At 46.9% G+C, this 20,203-nt stretch overlaps 1 long non-coding RNA gene across 1 annotated transcript; it reads left to right on the plus strand.

Moving 5' to 3' along the window:
* Positions 1 to 1,414: 1,414 nt before the first annotated feature.
* Positions 1,415 to 18,589, plus strand: LOC128094721 (uncharacterized). The gene is made up of 4 exons (XR_008213037.1): positions 1,415 to 2,332; positions 6,552 to 8,436; positions 10,011 to 10,091; positions 15,028 to 18,589. It is a non-coding gene; the product is annotated as an uncharacterized LOC128094721 (long non-coding RNA).
* Positions 18,590 to 20,203: the final 1,614 nt, after the last annotated feature.

Genomic DNA, 20,203 nt, shown 5'->3' on the forward strand with positions numbered 1-20,203 from the left:
GTGACCCCCACCTGTAATGCCAGCACTGGGCAGGCAGAGACAGCAGGGTGGAAGAGGCTCCCTGGCCAGCCAGTCCGTGTGAGCCAGACTTCATGTTCGGTGGCTCTGTCTCAACAAATAAGATGGACGGGGTGCAGGGATGGCTCAGTGAGTCTTTGCTGCTCTTCCAGAGGACCAGAGTTCGTTTCCCAGCATCTATGTCCATCAGCTCACAATTGTCTGTAATTCTAGTTCCAGGGGATCCAATGCCTTCTTTCCACCTCATCAGGCACTCGCTCGTGTGTGTGTGTGTGTGTGTGTGTGTGTGTGACACACACAGAGAACGAGGGAGGAAGACACCCTATATTTTCCTCTGATCCCCATAAGCATGTGCGCACATGTGCATAGGCACATGAACACACACAAGAGAGCTTGACAGGAGGCTGGTTTGTAGCAATGTTTGAGAGCCCTTTGTCCTTTTAAGGATGTCCTGCCACTTGGGCTCCCACTGAACTGAGTGGTATCATGGCAACCTGGAGGCGAAGATGCTAAATTGGATTATGAACCCGAGCTGCCAACAGGACTGCAGTGCACTCCACATGTGCAGTGTTTAGTTTTTAATCACACGTGATGAAATGGTGGAATGGTTTTTTTGTAGCTTCGATTTAATCCCCAAACGCAAATCTTGTCACCTCCATAAGTAACTGCTGTGATAGTTACTACTGGGACACTGTGTGTTCTCCCCCCCCCCCCCCCCCACCATAGCTCTTTGAAATCCACTGTGTTTCACATTCACAGTCCGTCTCAAGCTGGACAAACCACCTTTCAAGTGTTCAGTAGCCTCATGTGGCTTGCTGCTGCCAAACTGGACAGGCTGTGACAGACCACAGGTCTATCGATGGAGTCCTGGCATTCCTGGACTGCTGGCCTGGAAGGTACGTTGGTGCCATGTCCTGCGGCCGCCTTGCTGAGGAAGCAGAGGCGGCTTTGGCAGTTGGAATGAGGGAAGTTCCACACTTGCAGCTCAGGACGGCCCCTCCTTTCCAGTTAAATCAGGGTATCTCCTTATCTTCCCCTACCCCCAATCTGGGTCCCACATCCAAAACAAATTTCCTCCTACTCCAGGCCTCCCGGGGCCGGTTCTGCACCCAGCTGCAGACCTGCTGTGGCTTCCTGTCCTATTGCTCTGTGGAGAGCTGGCTGCCAGGCCCAGCAGAAGAGCAGGGCGGGACCTGGCCCAGAGATCCAAGAGGGCTGAGAGGAGTCTGGGAGTGTGTTCATTGCCTTTAGCTTTCTCTCGCTCTGTCTCTAGGCCAGCATCCTGACCACCCCCTTGTCCCCAGGCCCATGGGTTCTCCCCAGCAGCTAAAAAGCCCTGTAAGCACAATAGATCTACCGTGAGAGTCCCTGGCTGTGTGCCAGCCTCCCCAGGGCAGTCCTTGGTGGGGTCATTTTGATGCTCAAATGTGCAAAGGCAGCAAGAACGGGACTATTATTAGACCTTCCCAGCATCCCAGTTACTGGCCACATGATCCAGCACTTTGCTGTCACGGCGAGAGCCTCATCCCAGCTCTCAGAGACACTAATGTGGCATTTCTGAAAACCTTTCCCCACTGGTGCATACGATCACGGCACTCCGATTATCTTTAATTTCCATAGGCAATTAATCTTCTTTGTCTTTCTTCTTTTTTTTCTTTCTTTCTTCTTTTTTTAATTTATTGCATGTGGCCAGTTCCCAGCCTTTCTTGCTGTTTGGAATCTGTGAATCGTTTGGGCGCATGTGGAAGGCTGGCTTTTATGCCCTAAGTTTTTGCTGAAAGCTGGGACAGCAGGGATAGCTAATGAGAATCCTCCCCACTTATTTCTTTTTTGGGTACTGTAATTCTTAGGCACATGGCAAGAGGTTTCTCTGGGAAACTTGGAGAGATAGCTTGTTGGTGACCCAATTTCAGAGCATCTCAGAGTGCTGCCACCTGGCTGACTCCACATCTCAGTCAGTGGGACTGAGCAGCATCTGTTCCCAGGTTTCTGGCAGGTTTGGGGGCACATGTGACAGGCATGAGTCCTCCAGCCCTTGTCAAGCTGAAGACATGAGACCCAGTGGACAGGGGACAGGGACAATGGCGGTAGACTATGCATGCTAAGCCTAGGACTGGGCTTTACGACAAGAGGTTACAAGCTGCTCATTTGGTGGCTGAAGTATGTGTGGCTCTTGGAGACAAGGACGTTTGATTCTTTTGCCAGCTCTGTTCTTCATATTCTCTGTGGGGAGTCCCAGAGCCACTTCAAGGTTTTTTTTCCCTAAAACTGTCAGCTCTTACCAGTCCCTAAAACTGTCTGCTGTTCAGGAAAGGTAAGAATGACCATCACCCACATCTACCTGTCCATTCACCCACCATTATCTATCTGTCCATCACCCACCATCTACCTGTCTATCACCCACCATCCACCTGTCCATCACCCATTATCTACCTGTCCATCCATCCACCATCTACCTGTCCATTACCCACCATCTACCTGTCCATTCACCCACCATCTACCTGTCTATCACCCACCATCCACCTGTCCATCACCCATCATCTACCTGTCCATCCATCCACCATCTACCTGTCCATTACCCACCATCTACCTGTCCATTCACCCACCATCTACCTGTCCATCCATCCACCATCATCTACCTGTCCATCGCCCACCATCTACCTGTCCATCACCCACCATCTACCTGTCCATCATCCACCACCTACCTGTCCATCCACCCACCATCTATCTGTCCATCCACCACCTACCTGTCCATCCACCCATCCATCCACCACCTACCCAGCCCATAAATACATACAGGCATATATTGTACTGATTACTTTTCTTATTGCTATAACAAAAGCAACTTAAGCAAGGAACGAAGGGTTTCTTTTGTCTCACAGTTTGAGGGGATGCAGTCAGTCATGGTGGGAAGTCATGGCCACAGGAGTATGAGGCAGCTGCTCACATTGTGTGGCTAAAATCAGGAAGCAGAAAAAGATGAATTCTAGTGTTTGCTCACTTTCTCCCATTTAGTCAGTTAAGGACCCCACTTCGCCATTGGGGGGGTGGGGTTTCCCAGTTTAGTTAACCCAACCTAGAACCTAGACCCGCCTCTCTCACAGACAGCCCAGAGATTTGCCTCCTGGGTGATTACAGATCTTATGTTGGCAGCTGGTATAAACCATCACATAACCTGCCCATCCAGCGTACTGATACATCTAGCTAACTACCTATCCACTCATCCAGCGGTCTCTGCTCTTATCTGCCCTCTGGGAAATAAGCATGCATTTATCCACGCATTCACTACCCTTGTTCCGATGATCTACTCAGATGGACCGTGTACTCAGTGCTAAGAAATGCAGAGGCAACAGGCCTGAATCCTGATCTCAAGGCATGTTTAAGAGATCAATGACATACACACAAATATTCCTAGTAAAGTAACTAGAGCGATGTCTTTAGGGGAAAGCAAGGACTCTGAAGTCAGAGGAAGGAGGAGGCTTTTCTGAGAATGTAGTTATACTATGGGCTCACTCATAACCTAAGCACTAGACTCACGGAGGATAGCTGTTTCTGTATTCTTTATTACCCCAAGGCCCTTGAAAAATAGGGAATCACAACACCCAGGCAAGAAGACCCTTGTTCTGACCCAAGTATAACCATCTTCCTCTGGTCCCTTCAAACTGCACTCTGTTCCTTGGGGCATAGCCTGGGAGACCAAAGGCCATGCCCATATTGAGCCCTCCTGTCCTTCCAGGTCATGCTACAAAGACATAGCAACCAGCATTTTTAGCCCTAGAGGATCCAAGAACTCATTTCTAGGGTCTCTGCAGTTCCTTTCATGTGTGGGGGCTCCTGAGATCTCTGAAGCTTCTGTCTGCTCCACTTAATCCCTTGGCGCCAATCCCGGTGACATATCATGTCACTGGTATAGGTACCTCAGAGCCCACACTGAGGGCCATGCTGCTGGTAATCAGGGGATGGCCCTTGGGAATGCTGACTGGGATTTCCATAGGTGTGCAGATAAGGCCCCCTGTGTTGGCCAGGAGAAGCAGCTACAGGTCAAAGACAGGAGTCTGCTGTCCCTACACCATCAATTTGAGCACAGAGTTCAAGAATGCTACATTCAAACATGGGATTCCAGGCCATTGTGAGGGCACATTGTCAGGGTAAGTAAGAGTACAAAACATATTAACAGTTGATTTTTAAAACTAATCTTTATGCATTTAGACATACGATACATGGGTCTCTAGTATACCTTTCTCTTCCTGCAAATAATAGGGGCAAGACCTGGTTGGTGGCTGAATTACAAGTTCCTAAGTACACAGAACAACTAGATATAGTTCTTTATTCTGAGTGGAATTGGAGGACAGTGATATGAGAAATAATTGGGACTGTGGAGCAAGGTGAACAGGAATTATAGATGAGATAAAACATGTCAGTGTTCAATTCTTCAGCTTGGCAACTGGATTATGGTTACTAAGGAGAAGCTCCGAGGTTGAGAAACTCATGTTTGTGCATTTTAAAAAAAAGCAGTGGATCATGATGTTGAGAGCGTGAGCAGGTGCTGGGGGTGGTGATACCCGTAATCCCAGCACTTGGAGGGAAGGAGAAAAGAAAACCAAGGGCTCAAGACCAGCTTTGACTAGACAGTCCAAGGCCAGGCTAGGCTACAGGAGACCGCACCTCAACAAAACAAAAGAGAAGGAGGAGGGGAGCAGAGGAGAAGGGAGAAGAGGAGAGGAGAAATTAGAGAGAAGAGTCGGTATAGCCAAACGTCCAAGCTGTTGAATGCAAGCCTGGCGTACACCCGTCCTGTTTTGTTCTTGCAGCTCCTGATTTCAGCTGCAAGTTTCAAGTTCTTTCAGAATGCAAAGCTGCAAACAAGCTTCCCAGGGCCATGGGCGGGGTACCCCATAGTAAGTGTTTGCTGGGCGACACTGGAGCCAGCTTGCGGTTCTAACAATTAGCAAAAGGTAAACAAGACGACTACTCACCGGCCAGTCCACACAGAGTGCTTGTCTGTGCCTGTACTGTGGTGAGAATTTCGAATTATGAACTCAGCCTTGGTGACAGGCTGGAGAGTGTTGGCACCACGATTCTCCACATCGAACAGATGGGAATATTGCAGCACAGAGGAGCAACATGTACTGCCAGGCCTGCAGGGCTTGGCAGCAGAGGCAGGGTCTGCAAGCTTGAGGCTTGAGTTTTGCTGTTCTGTTATCATTAGCCGGATTCAAGGTCTCAGTATGATTAGTCAATCATTCTAGAGTGATAGTAGTGATCAACTTGATTAATCCTCGTGGCCCCTCACAGGCAGGAAATAATATTACAGAGAAGGGAAGAGGGACCGGAAGCCTACAGTGTGTTTCCTGGCCTCTGCGGGGGAGTTTCTAGTAAACTAGTGAGAATCAAAGGCCAGAAAGGGAGCTTGGGTGGCATTCTTAGAGGATACCAGTAGCTGGGTCTGCACAGATAGGCACTCAGATCTCTGAGTTCGAGCCCAGCCTGGGCTACAGAGTGAGTTCCTGGAAAGGTGCAAAGCTACACAGAAACCCTGTCTCGGGGAAAAAAGAAAAAAAAAAAAAAAAGAATGTGATAGTCTAAAGGGTGTTCCCAGTGACTCTCCCAGGGCCCATGATGGCTATGTCCCACTCATGGCCACACAACTTGTAAGGCACGTGTGTATGCACCTTAGGGTGACCTACAGTCGCGATGAGGAGGAGCAGAGAAGCTGAGGTGTCCTAAGGACCTGAGCAGCCAGGATGGCCTGGGTGTGGGAGAGGAGGGCAGCTTCAGGGCAGTGATCTATTGGATCAACACAACACTTATGGGCTATGGCAGCAGGATTGGCATGGAGGGATTAAGTGGGACAGACACTTCAGAGGTGACAGAAAAGATCTGTCGGTGAATATGGAGGAGCACAGAGTGGCCAGGCAGCACCTTCCAACCCAAGCAGAGAACCTGATGGCGCTGGCTTAAATAAGCCTCTGCTCCATGCCTGGCTCCACTGTTGAATTACTCTGCTTCCTTCTCATGGAGTTCCCAGAAAGCAGATGTCCAAAGGGGATTAGGAGAGCAAGAAGTTTCTTAGGAGCAACTCCAGTGAGGGGAAGCTAGCCTGGAGCAAGGAGCTGGGAAAGTCTTCAGACCACAATGGAATGCAATGTGGGGCTGATCCCAGCAAAGGAGGGACAAGATGCAGACCAGACAGGCAGGATACAGACAGGCAGGTAGGGAAGCTGAGTGGACACAGCTTCATCTGCAGGATAGCCTCATGTTCCCTGGCTGGTAAAGCTTGTCCTGCAGGCAGGTGGATTTCGGAGCCTAGAACCTGGGGCCCTGGTAAATCATGCTTGCTTAGTTCTGAGATTCGGATTTCCAAATGCCTACCTTATTCAGCACACACCCTGTCTCCTCCCCTGTTCCAGCGCCCCTGGCTGTCCACTTCCCTCCAGCTCCACCTTGATCCCCTGAAGCAGCTTTCCCTTTGTAACACACTATGTAGTTTACTCATGTTCTAATACGTTTGTTTTCTATCTTCCCAACCCCAGCCCCAGCTAAAATGCAAGCTCCTCAGAGGCAGGGATGTTTGTGGATTCTGTTCTCTGGTATATCCCCAAGGCTCAGGACAGTGCAGACAAACAAAGATGCTTGTCATCCACTGATTGGAACCAGCAGAGCCAAGGAACCAGGAAGAGACATCAGTTTTGGAAGAAGTCTTTGGAGTTTAGTGTCCTGGAACCAAGATGCTGTGCATAAGGATGGACTCACTCTCCTGATGTTAGATGCCTTCCTCTACACAGGAGGACCCAAGCTCACATCTCCACCACTCTAAGGACAACAGAGGATGTGTATTTCAAATTACCTACACAATGGTGCCTTTCCAATAGAATCCACCAATGCTGTTGCCTTAGTCTCCCTTGAAGACAAGTTTCCCATGGAACAGGCTGCAAAGGAGCCATAGTACCTGTGTGCTTGACTCTTGGCAACTCTCTTGAAGTGGCACACGGGAAAGTGCTGGAGCCCTGTCCCCACATGCAAAGCTGCTTCCCAGGGGGCTCATTCAAAGCAACATCCCATGTACTGCCCCAGGACCCAAGCGGTCCCATCCGGATATTCCTCTCTCCTGGTGTTGCTGACACACGGCCAGGTCCCCAGGGCCGGGTGTTGACTCCGATGCTCCACTGGGTCACTTTGTCAGTGTTGAACCTGGCACCATGTGCCCTGGCTGCCCAGAGGTTGGAAGAAGTGTCTGAAAGCTGCTTCCACACTTGGCTTTCTCCTTGGAAAATTCTGGGTTGCTCCCTACCACCAAGTAGGCTGGCCGCCTGCTCGGCCTCCCAGCATCTTCCTGCCTGAGGGGGCCGCTCCCTCCTGGAGCCAGTCCTTGGCTGAATGGACACCCACACTTCTTTTCAAATCTCATAAACTTGGTCTTGACATGAGAACACTTTTGTGAGTACTCTCACAAATGCGAGTACTCTCTAAGGGGCTGCTCTGTAAACTGGCTACCCCCTAATGGGGGATGAGCCAAGGTCAGGATAGCCAAACAGGGCTTCTAGAGCTCTGGACAGGATTCTGTTGTAAAAACAGAGAACTCTTTGCATGGTGTGCTGAGGCCTTCCATAAACTTCTCTCCCTGCCTTGCATCCCCGCATCCCATCATGTAGACCCCCCCACCACATTTGGGCATCCCACAGCATGGAGGCATCGTTCCCATGAGAATGCATTTCAGTCCTATAAAACCCAGTCCCAGACTCCCTGCTAAGTTCTTTGTCCCCCTGGGGCTGTTCCTTGCTCTGAAACATGGCAGCAGATGTCTGAACCTCCGGGCTGCCATGCTGCACATGCTAATTCTCAGCCATTATTTCCAACCAACACGTACTGGGGTAGTAATCGCCATCAGCACTGCCCTTCAGTAAGTCCTCACAATATGCTGACTAGGTCGGCTACCTTCATGTGTCAACTTGGCTGAGGAAGGTGGCCTGAGACGGGGCCAAACATTACGCAGGATGTTTCTGTAAGAGTGGTTTTCAGATGAGACTAACATTTTAACTCAGTATTCTGTGAGAAAAGCAGGGTGCCCTCCATAGAGTGGGTGGGCCCTGGGCAATCGGTTCAGGGCCTGAATGGAACAAGAGAATGACCTCCACACAGAGGGTGTCTTTCCAGTAGTCATCCCCTAGTCTTGAACTTCAAAATCAGACTCCTCACTGTGTCTCCAGCTGCCAGACCACCCTGCACACTAGACTTGCCAGCCTCTTTAATTGTGTGGCCATTTTTCCAGAAAGCCCAGACTAATACAGCGAGGGAGCCAGGGCAGTCAAGAGAAATGTTATGATGTGGAAAGGGAAGGAGGAACGGAGTGTCCTCAGAGTACAGATGACCCTCTCACCCAGTGTCACAGATAGAGGAGTACTTTGCCATCTTACCTAGGTAAGAAGAACTGCTCAAAGTCAGGGGTTTCTTTGATGCCTCAGGGTCACTGCATGGATGTACATGGTCATATTTAATGATAATTTATCACTTTTGTGTGTGCTATACAAGTGTGTATGCACACATGTAGGTGTGTGCATGTGTATCAGGTCAGAGGTCAGCCTTGGCTATAGTTCCTCAGGTACCATCCACCATGTTCTTTGAGGCAGAGTCTCTCACTGGTCTGGAGTTCAACAAGTAGCCTAGGCTTCCTGGCCAGTGAGGCCCAAGGATTGCCTTGCCTCTGCCTCCTCAGGGCTGGAATTACAAGCATATGGTACCACCACTCCAAGCTTTTTTTATGTAAGTTCTTGGGGACTGAACTCAGGTAGTCATGCCCACAAGGCAAGCTCTTGGGTGACCAGTCTCTTTTCCTAGTCCAAAAACCGGTCACTTTTGCAGCCAAGTCATCTTGTCCGTGTGCTTTTCTACCCACAGGAAACAACCAGCCTGCTTTGTGGTTGACATTTGACTCCACTAAGCATGTGTGAAACACTGAGCTGGCTGTCTTGGCTGCAGCAAGGGGGGTCAGCGGTGGCTTTGCAAGCTCTCACAGGCCTTTTCCGCCAGCAGCCTCAGTGGGAGGCCGAGCCTCACTCATGTACAGTATGGCACCCCTCCCTCCTTCCTGTCCACAGCCTGTCATGACCCTTCCCCAAATCACTTTGTTTCTCTCTGACCTGAATCCGGCTTCAGTGGCATCACCAGATGATTCCAGCCTTGGTTCTCAGGACTTAGACTCAACCCAAGCGCTGACTCTGATTCCCACAAAGATTCGAATTTCCGCTTGTGTGGTAATCCTGCTAGCCCATTCAACCTTTCTTAAGTCAGTCAGATTCTGAGGCTTACACCATGCAATCTCATCAACTTTCCTTGTGAGCAGAGACTTGAGCTCAGTGAGAATAGGGTGGAGAGGAGGGAGAGGCCCTTTATGTCCATCGAGTAGCACCCTTGTGTCCATTGAGTACGCCTCCATGCCTGGTGTGGTGGTATTGTGTTCCCCAAAATATTGTGCACGTTAATAAACTTATCTGGGGTCAGAGAACAGAACAGCCACAATATTAAACATAGAGGATAGGCAGTGGTAGCACACGCCTTTAATCCTAGCATTCCAGAGGCAGAGATCTACCTGGATCTCTGTGTGTTCAAGGATAAAGCCAAGCATGGTGACTCACGTCTTTAATCCCAGGGAGTGATGGCAGAAAGCAGAAAGGTATCTAAGGTGTGAAGACCAGAAACTAGAAGCTTTTGGCTGGTTAAGCTTTTAGGCTTTTGAGCAGCACAGTTCAGCTGAGATTCATTCTTGATGAGGACTCAGAGGCTTCCAGTCTGAGGAAACAGGATGAGCTGAGGAACTGGTGAGGTGAGGTGGCTGTGGCTTGTTCTGTTTCTCTGATCATTCAGCGTTCACCCCAATACCTGGCTCCAGGTTTGTTTTTATTAATAAGACCATTTAAGATTCCTGCTACAGCCTGGTAATGAACTAAGCTGTATATTTCATAGATTCCAACATGTAAATTTCTCCATTTCTCCAGTGGATGCGTGTTTGGACTGAGCTGCCAGGCACACAGCTGGTGTGGACATTATTGCTTCTGTGTGATATCAACACTTCTAGGGTGAGTGACTTGACCCAAAATGCCAGAGGTGATAGAAGGTCACTCTTCTGAGGAAACTCTCTCTCTCTCTCTCTCTCTCTCTCTCTCTCTCTCTCTCTCTCAGAAAAAGGCTCTTAAATGGCCCTCTTCAGCAGACACCAAGAACAACACCTGAGGGAAAGTATGAATGTGCCACTCTGTTAAAAGGGTGACTCAGAACAGGTTTGTGAAGAAGATGAAGACTTGGGGACAGTCTGGCCAGCTGGATTCACTTGCAGTTCTCATTTCATCCAGAATGTATGGATTGTTTAGGATAGAGAAACCCAATGTCCAAGAAGTCTAAAGACTTCTCTCTGTACAGAATAGGCTTTCTAAGTTGAGAGTTGTTAAAATGTTTTCTGTAAGGGCCAGGGAATGAGCACTGTAGGCACCTTGGGCTGTGGAGTCTGTGCTGACCACTACACTCAGCCACAGGGACACCAAGACAGCATGAGAGAGTTCACCTACAGCCTACGTTGGGAGGCACTGATGCTTCAATTTCATGTAATTTCTATGTCTCAAGAAATACTGTAATCAGGCTTTGAGGAGGGGGCACCAGCTCACAAAAAATGACATGGAGATTTATTATTAACTATGAAAGTTTGGCCTTAGCTTAGGTTTATTCCTAACTAGTTCTTATAATTTACATTAACACATATTTTTTAATCTACATTCTTTTGTTTGGCTTGGTTACCTTTACTCTGCACTCCCCATCCTGCCTCATCTCTGTCTTGCTGGGGACTCCGCCTTTCTTCTTCCCAGAGCTCTCTCTGTCCAGAAGTCCTGACTATACCGTATCCCTAGTTATGGGTCATCCAGCTCTTCATTAAACCAATCACAGTGATACATCTTCACACAGTATAAAGGAATACTCGACATTTCCCCATTTTTGTCTAAATAAAAAAGAAAGATTTTTAACTCTAACAGTAAAAACTATATGCAAAAAAGAACAATTATCAGGTAAGAATTACATTTACAATGTCCGGTCTATTTGCATTTGGCAAATTTAGAGAAAATATTCCATTATCCACTCTATCTTAGTCTAAAGTTTTATACCTAAACCAATTTTTCTCATAACTTGTATTACCATCCTAAAAGTATTTTTTTAGACCTTAAAACATCTTTTTAGATAAACAACTTAAGCTTTTATGTTTCTTAACCTTGTAAACTTTACACCTCTTATCTAAGTTTCTTTTTTTAATTTGGTAACAAGAAAAATTGTAAAACTCTAACTATCTACACTTCAATCTCCATCAGAGACTCAAGAAGGATAAAATACTGCTTGAGTAAACAGGAAGTACAGAGAAAGCAACTTCCAAAACTACAGACATGACAGCAACAAATGGCTGCCTGGACAGTCATCCAAAGTTCCTCTGCAATGCTGAGGCATTCATCTTTGGCCTACAAGCCTAGAATATCTGACAGACTTTTTTATGAAGTGGGAATTTTGAAGGACTCTCCCTCTTTCTCTTGGCAAAGTTCAGTAGATGCTTTACTTTGTGTCCTGCTTGTCCAGTTTGGACAGCATATTGTCAGCAGTCAAGGTGAGGGCAGTTTCTTGCTCACATGGTAAGCTTTACCATATTGAAAGTAAATTCCAATTGGAAGTTCTTTTTTGAAGTAAATTGGTGCTTTCAGGAGCAGACATGTCTCATTGTCAAGAAAAGCCTTATGCTATTAAAACATTTTAAATGCCATATTTTATAGGTCTTTGAAGTGTTTGAAGATCATCTATCTATCTAAAATATATCTCTATATGACCTTGAAAACATACCTAAGTTTGATAGTTATAGACAACTATCAATCTGTATTTCTTTATTATCCTAAATAGATTTTAAGGACTAAAACTTCACATTACATTTTTAAATGAGCTGTATAAGTACAATACCTTAAACAAGAATAGAAACATATTTATAGTATAACAAAATAACCTTAAATTTGTATCAATATACAAAAATCCATACCAATATAAAATATTTGAGACTAGTGGTTGTTCAAAAGTAGACTCAACAGCCCACCCTTTTATCCCATCTTTTCTATAGTATATCTCCTCTTTTTCTCTTCAGAAAGAGGTCCTTGAATCTGATCTCCTTTGTTTAGCTTTTTTCCTGACCATTACTAATAACAACTAGTAACCAACCCCCCCAAGTGATGACAAACATCCATAATCCATCAAATGATCAAAAACCATCCACCATGCCCTCTTGGGAATATGGGCATCATGTTCTCTAGACTGCTTCCTGATGTCTAGCGGTGATGGCATCTTTAGGGGACCCCGAGAAAATTAAGATAATGGTCAAGTCCAGGGAGAGCTAGCTGGTATCTAGTCTCAGTGTGATGGGAAAAATGTAGGGCTTATCTGAGGTCTGGACTAGTCTGTGAGGCTAGACCATCTCAGTCAGCAGCCTTGAAGCTGTTCTGGATGTAGAACTCTGAGGAAACTGCAACAGAGGCACTCTGAGAGGCTGGATCACCCAGGCCACCCGTTTCCATTAGTGTCTGGTCTCCTTGTTCTGAAAACACACAAGCTTTCAAAGATAACATACATATCTGCATTAACACAAGTATGAACTGTGTGTTGTACACAAGCCAGCCAAAGATAATTTTTTTTTGTTTTATGTTTGAACAGGTAAACTATACATCACTTGTCTTGTGGTTTTTCTAGGTTTATTTCTTTATGTCTATAGCCAGGATTTTCAGGGTTCCCCCCCAATCAAACCTGAACCCCTTTAACCTTGAACAAATCCATAGCCTTTCATTTTCTGTGGAAACAAAAGTAAAACCTCTTCCCCAAAGCAATACATTTTTTTTACTTCTATTTTAAAATTAAGGCATTTCTAAGGTATCTAGGCTGGTTTAATTCAGCAGTTCCTTCCACAATCCAATATCTCTCAGCAGATGTTATTCTCTGTTCATTAGCATTCAAAAAATTTAAAGTCAATAAAGCACCATACAGGATCCAGGTGCCCTGTGTATTTCCCATCTTTTCATGGCTTTTTAAAAATATTATTTTATTTTCTTTTTAAAGATTTTACTTTGTTATTTTAAACTATTTTTTCTATGACTGTCTATATCCATTTTCTTTTTTTTTCAGCATCTAAGCACATTTTTAAGCATATTGTGCCTTTTTAGAGGTTTCCTGTATCTGGACCTGGCTTTGCTAAGCATCTGCAGCATTTTCTGACCGCATGAGACAAATCTTAAACTGCCATATCAGTCACCAGCACAGCTCAGCTTAGCACATGGCACTGGTGAATGGTGCTGGTGGTTGGCTCCAGCCTGCAGGCAGCAGCTTGTAGCCATGCCTCTGTATGCTGCTGAGCACAGGCTCACCTGAGAGATTGCAGGACCAGGAAGCTACATCTGGCTCCTTGTCCAAAACTTTTTTTTTTCTTTCTCAGGCCCTATGTTTGGATGTTTGAGCCCCACATTGGGTGCCATATGTAGTTGGGCTTTTCTTTGGGCCACTAGCTCACAAAAAACAACATGGAGATTTATTATTAATTATGAAAGCTCAGCCTTAGCTTAGGCTTGTTCCTAACTAGTTCTTATAACTTAAATTAGCCTATATTTTTATTAATGTTTTTCATTTATTTTACATACCAACCATAGTTTCCCCTCCCTCCTCTCCTCCCACTCCCTTCCTGACATCTCCATTCTACCCCCACCCCCACCCCCCACCCCCACCCCCCGCATTCACTCCTCCTCTGTCTCCATTCAGAAAGGGACAGGTGTCTCAGTTGGGGCAAGACCAAACTCCTCCCCCTACATCAAGGTTGGGAGAGGCAACCCAGCATGGGGATTGGATGTCCAAAAGCCAGCTCAAGCTCCAGGGACAGGGCCTGATTCCACTGCTAGGAGCCCCACAAACAGACCAAGCTACACAACTGTCACATACATGCAAAGTGCCTAGGTCAGTCCCATGTTGGTCCAGAGTCAGTGAGTTCCCGTGAGCTCAGGTCAGCTGTTTCTGTGTAGTCCATATTTTTAATCTATGTTCTTTTATGTGGCTTGATTACCTTTACTCTGTACTCCTCATCCTGCTTCCCCTCCATCTTGCTAGTGACTTTACCTTTCTTCTTCCCAGAGTTCTCTCTGTCCAGAAGTCCAGCCTATACCTCTTGCCTAGCTATTGGCCATTCAGCTCTTCATTAAACCAATCACAGTGACACATCTCCACACAGTGTAAAGTAATATTCCACAGCAAGATACTATTGAGTTTTTGAGCCATTTGCAAGCATCAAAGCCATGCATAACTCATGGGCCATATAAAAGTACATGGCATGGAAATCATTTGCCAACTTCATCTTCTAGGTGAGAGGTGAGCCTTATAACATGGCCTCAGAGGTGGTGTTCCTTCCTCTTTATTTCAAAATGTAGGCTTGCAGCAATCCTGCTAAGTGGATAACATTCCCATATGGGGGCACCAAGTTGGGAAGGTTTGGCTACTTAGGATTAGTGAGTACGTCAAGTTGAGGTTCAACCCTAAATCTGCTTGACTCATTGCAAAAGGCAAAGATGCTTCTTCCAAACTGACATTACTGTAGTGAATTCTAAGCTGGTCTGGAAGTCTGGACTATAGAGTGAGACTCTGTCTTTAAAAAAATAAAATAATACAGGATTGTATCAGGCTTATTGTACAAGCCACCATATAAATATTAAGAAACACACATTTAAACAGAAAGGAAATATAGGTAGGAAGAGTGGAGTCAGGTGTCATTTCTAACATGAGTCTTCTTGGTCTGTCCATGTGTTCACCATTTTTTGAAACAGAAGCAGGGAATTGCTGCCCTGCTTGGGTTCCCCAGAGGAACTGAGGTGTGGAATGAGCCCTGCAGTCCACGAGGAGGGCCTGGCACAGCCCTGTGGTCCCAGAGCCACAGAAGGAATTAACAAGTGTTCTGCTTCATTTTTCCAGGCGCCGCACTGTGGGCTGACCTCCTGGAAGATCCCTCAGATGACTTGTGCAAACAGCCTTCCAAAATCAATAGACTGCAAAAATCTATCTGGCTTGTGAAATCTTCCTTGGTCCCCTTCACATCCATCAATCCTTCCCCAACCCCCACCCCAGCATTTAAGACTCCCTCTGGGCTGGGCTGTTTGGTAGGAGCATTGCAGGCCTGGAGGCTGGCAGGTCAGTAGATAGCTGCAGTGAATTGATATGAGAGGTGAGTTGTAAAATATAAAAATAAAAACAGAGCCGAGGCAGCTATTTGGGAATCCTTCTAGGCCTGTCGTGTTTATAGCAGTGTGAGCCCTCCACGAAGAGCTAGCTGCTCCCCTGCTTTGTTGTGGCCGTGGAGGGTTGCACTGGTTACTGTGTGGCTCTTGCTCCACAATGTCAACGTCATTTATAGAGCAAATGCTATGTGCTGGGCATGGTTCTCCAAACCTCAGACTCAGTTAGCCCCAGCCCTGAAAGCATTGGCCCTGCTTTACAAAGGACAGTACTGAGGCTTGGAGGGGTAATGGACTTGCCCAAGTCAGTCATTGCCCCAGGGCTTCGCTAGGATCCAGTTCTTTACTATCTTCCTTTGCAGTATGGGCCCAGTTCCTATGCCAGGACCACTCCACTAAAACCAGGTTAGAATCTTGGCATTTATCACATCCCTGACATCAGGCCTTATGCCCAGGCTCTCCTTGATGCCCTTACCCATCAGGGAAGCTGCAGTGTTTCTGTCTCCATGGCTTCTGGCAGCAGGTGATAATGAGGTGTTCCCATCTAATGAGGAGAATGAGCCTTGAGTGTCCCACACCTGCCCCTATGGTCAGGGTGTAATAAGTACTGAATCTGGGATGTGGCTTGAATGAGAAATAATCCCCAGGACCTTGGATATTTGAACACTGGCCCCTCCCTCCACTGGTGGTGCTGTTTGGGGTGGGTTAGGAAGTACAGCATTGCAGGAAACCTGTCACTAGGGGTGGGCTTTGAGCTTATATAGCCTCATCCCATTTCCAGTTCCCTCTCTATGCTTTGTGCTGCTTTTGAAGAGGTGAGCTCTTAGCTGCCTGTTCCTGCTGCCATGCCTGTGGTTTGTGGCTCTGCTTCCCATCTATGATGGACTCTTACCTCTTATGACTTTGGAGTCGTAAGCCAAATTTAAACTCTTTCTTCCTTAAATTTTCTTGGCCATGGTGTTTTATTATAGCAACAGAAAAGTAACTTACTACAATGATGAGTCCTCTTTTCTGCCAGCCTCAAGGTAAGTCAGGTTCCCAGGCAATAATAGCACCCGGAGCATTCTTACCTCGAATCTAGGGAAGCAGCTCCTCCTCCGCGTTGGGTCTGTGTATACAGCCAGCTCTGGCAGGGAATTGAAAACACTCATGCTAAGAACGAAAAGCATGCTGCAGTGTTTATGGAAAATGAGATGCGCTTGGGATTCAAAACTGCCGTGCGGAGAGAACCAATGGAACTCGTGAGATGGGAGCGAGAAGAGACGCCAAACCCAGAGTCTGGAGAGCTGGGTGCCCAGGCAGCCCTCGCCTCCCCATCACGAAGGTGCATGAAGTGGTCTGGCTTTCACAGGACACCTCCGTTTGGTTTTGTCTGTGACCCGAAGGCTAGTGAAGAAGCAATAGTCAAGCTGGACTCAGGTTTTATGTTTGGATCCAGAATGTCCTTAGCAGAATTTCAGGTCTTAATAACACATTTGGAGGAGTGCTAGGGATGGGACCCAAGGCCTCATTCATGTCAAGCCCAGATGCTTTTAAATATCACGTTTCATAATAACTACCATTTTTAAAATTAACTGTTGAAGTCGGGAGCTATGGAGTAAAAGGTTTCAGAAGCCAATAGATACCGCTGTTAGCAGTCCTGAGGACACACGGAGAGACTGAGTGTGAGTGGCATCTAGGATGTATGCAGGCTAGCCCTGGAGTGGGCCTCATGTTCCTGGGACAGGAGTACATAACATGTGATAGTTTGTCTTGGTTATCAGGTTGACAAGATCTCAAGTCAACTAGGATACTAGTCTCTGGCATGCCTGTGAGAGGTTGTCTAGAGTGGGTTAACTGAGGTGAGGAGACTCGTCCTAAATGAGGGCATCATGACCCCATGGGCTAGGGTCCTGAGCTGAATTAAAAGCACAGGGAGCAGCTGCCTTTGTCTCCCTGCTTCCTTGATCACAGGCAGGATGTGAGCTGCCTCTCGCTCCTCCTACCATAACGAACTGTGCTCCAGAACTGGGAGCTGAAATACCCCTCCCCCACCACCACACACACACACTAGTTCCTAAAGTATCTGTGTCAGGGGTTTCATCACGGCAACAACAAAATGTAACCACTACACATGCCCACCGGAGAGCATCCCCTCCTGCCTCCAAAGGACCAGTACCACCCGGAAGAAGACAGAGTGCCAGACAGGGGGCCTGCAGGGCAGGTAGCATGTGAAACACAGGAGGCCAACGTGGAGGAGGAGGCTCGTATGCAGGAGCTGAAGGATGGGATGACAGGACTGAGGCAGACCTCAGGGAGAATGAGTCACTGGTTACTCAGATGGAGCGGGGCTCAGACTACAAGACTCACTAGCAGAGCAGGCAGAGGTCTGGGTTGGGCAGGGCACTGGGACTTAGTGTCAGGCAACAGAAGTTTGGCTTTTGATCCGGTGCCCTCAGGAACAGAGTTCCTTCTTGACTCCTGCTTCACAGTCATCAACTGCCCATCATGTTATTCAGGCCCCCCGTGGAGTCACCTTGATGTCATCTTTAGTTCCCCTCCTCCAGCTCACCCCCTGCAGGCTGGCAGGTTCTGTCTGCTCCATTCTCAGACATCCCCAACCAACCCCCTTCCCCTGTCCAGCGTTCATCCTGGCCGAAGACTCCGCAGTCTCTTCTCTGTAGCGGCCTCCTCAGCTGCTCCAGCTTCCACATACCCCGGAAGTCAACACGACTTTTGAACTCTAACCTAGACCAAGCAATTTCCTAAAATGCTCTAGTAGCTTCCCTCTGTCCTAGGGTTGAAACCCAATTCCTAACATGGCTTTGCACTCCTTAGGCTAGTACTTTTGTTTCTATCCCCCACGGCCCCTCTAGACACAGCGACTGCTCAGCCCAGGCTTACCTCTGCTGGGAAAACGCCTCCCTGACTCTTGGTTTAGCTCACTCATCTCGGATCTCCATCCTGTCCTACCAGGGCTTTCCCTACTCAGGAAAGCAGTCCCTCCCCCAACCCTGCTCCAGCTCCTACCGGCATGGATTATTACATTTACTTCACGCGATTGTTGTAGTATTATTGATTCATTTATTTGGAGTCATCCACTAGGGCTCAGCTCTTAAAAGTAAAGACTTGATCTGATTCCTGGTAGAAACTGAGGTCCTAAGAAAGAGCTGGGCCCTGGGACCTGAGAATCCATGAGCCAACAGGTGAAGTCCCTGGACCCCTTCTTAGAATAATGCTTTTAAATAAATGTTTTAAAAAATACCAATGTTTTAAAATAAATCACCAAGGATTGGAAAGGAAACCAAGCATAGGTAAACATATCAAAGATGGCTATTAAAATATAAAAATAAGTGACATATATGCATTATATTAACATAAAGTAAGATTTGAATAACTGTGTTAATATTAGTGTGGGGAGGGAAGCTCATGGCATTTTATACCCACTACAATTATGGGGTGATATGAATGTCCTGTGACTTCTATTAGTGAGAAGTCACGAGGCCTGCTGATACTACTGTGGTTTGGTGTCCGTGATGGTTAGCTTTGTCAACTTGACGTAGAATCAGCTGGGAAGGGGGTCTCAGTGAAGGACTGTCTAGGTTAGGTTGCCCTCTACATGTCTGTGAGGGACTGTCTTTTATTATCTGAACGGATGTGGCAAGACCCAGACTAAGAATGGGCAACGCTAGTCTTTGAGTTTGAGTCCTGGTTTATAAGAAAGGAGAACACTAGTGTGGGTACATTTATTCCCTCTCGGCCCTTGGCTGTGGATGTGACTAGCTGCTGCAGACCTGCCTCTTGACTTCCATCCCGACAGTGATGGCCTAGAACCTGGAATTGTGAGCCAAATACCTGCCCCCTCAAATTGCTTTTGTCAGGGTGTTTTATTACAGTAACACAAATAAAACTGAGACAGAGTCTGTGTTCATGGTAGCAGTGGAGATTCATTGTAGGTTAGTAAAATTAAACGTATAATTTGTTTCCATCCAATTTCACAGATTCCTTAAGTTCACTGAGCCTGGCTTGAGAAACGGTTGTAAATGTTCCATTGTTATAATTTGGATAAATGAATGAGAGAACGAAGCTTTGGAGTAGACCAGTTGTGAAATCTATGCTTAGTTGAGACTTAGGTGAGTTTAGAGCCAGACTCTATGCTGGGTGGAGAAGATGGGACATTCCTGTCCTTGAGGAGTTCTCAGTCTGGTTTGACCCATACAGTCACAGAGATAAGGTAATCTCATTGCAATATAATGAGTTTGGTGGCCTGTGGCCAAGGGCTTAGCCCACTCAAGGATGTAGAGCAAGTCCCTGCGGGGGAATTCCTGGGAGCTGAATGCTAGAGAAGACATATCTGTCCTGATGGAGCAGGGCTCGACACATGTTCTAGACCTGGGGAACAGCATGGGCCGGACTCGGAGTTTCAGGGAGTTTTAAAATCTAGGAAGGGACCAGAGTACAGTAAGGTGAGTAGGAGGGGGTTCCTTCATTTCTCCCACAGGTGTTTACTGAGCGTCTGCTAAGGAGCAGGTCCTGTTCTAGAGATGAGTGATTCTGTACCATATGAGACAGACAGATCTCTGCCCCCAGTAAGCCTGCATCTCAGTCAAGGATCTGGGACAACATACAAATACGTACACATTATTGTGTATCATGGGAAGGTCTGAGAAAAATAACGTATTGGCTGGGGAGGTGCTTTAGTGGGTAAGCCCTTGCCTTACAAGTGTGAGGATCCATCCCTAGAATCTTCACAGAAGCCAGGCATGGTGCATCCCTGTAAGCCCAGTGATGATGTAATAGAGGTGGGACAGGTAGAGTCTTTTTTTTTAATTATTTATTTTTATCTTATGTGCATTCGTGTGTTGCCTGCCTGTATGTCTGTGTGAGGGTGTCAGGTCCCCTGGAACTGGAGTTACAGACAGTTGTGAGCTGCCATG

The sequence above is a fragment of the Peromyscus californicus genome, unplaced genomic scaffold (assembly GCF_007827085.1).
Source record: "Peromyscus californicus insignis strain IS unplaced genomic scaffold, ASM782708v3 Scaffold_4__1_contigs__length_199733344, whole genome shotgun sequence".
NCBI lineage: Eukaryota > Metazoa > Chordata > Mammalia > Rodentia > Cricetidae > Peromyscus > Peromyscus californicus.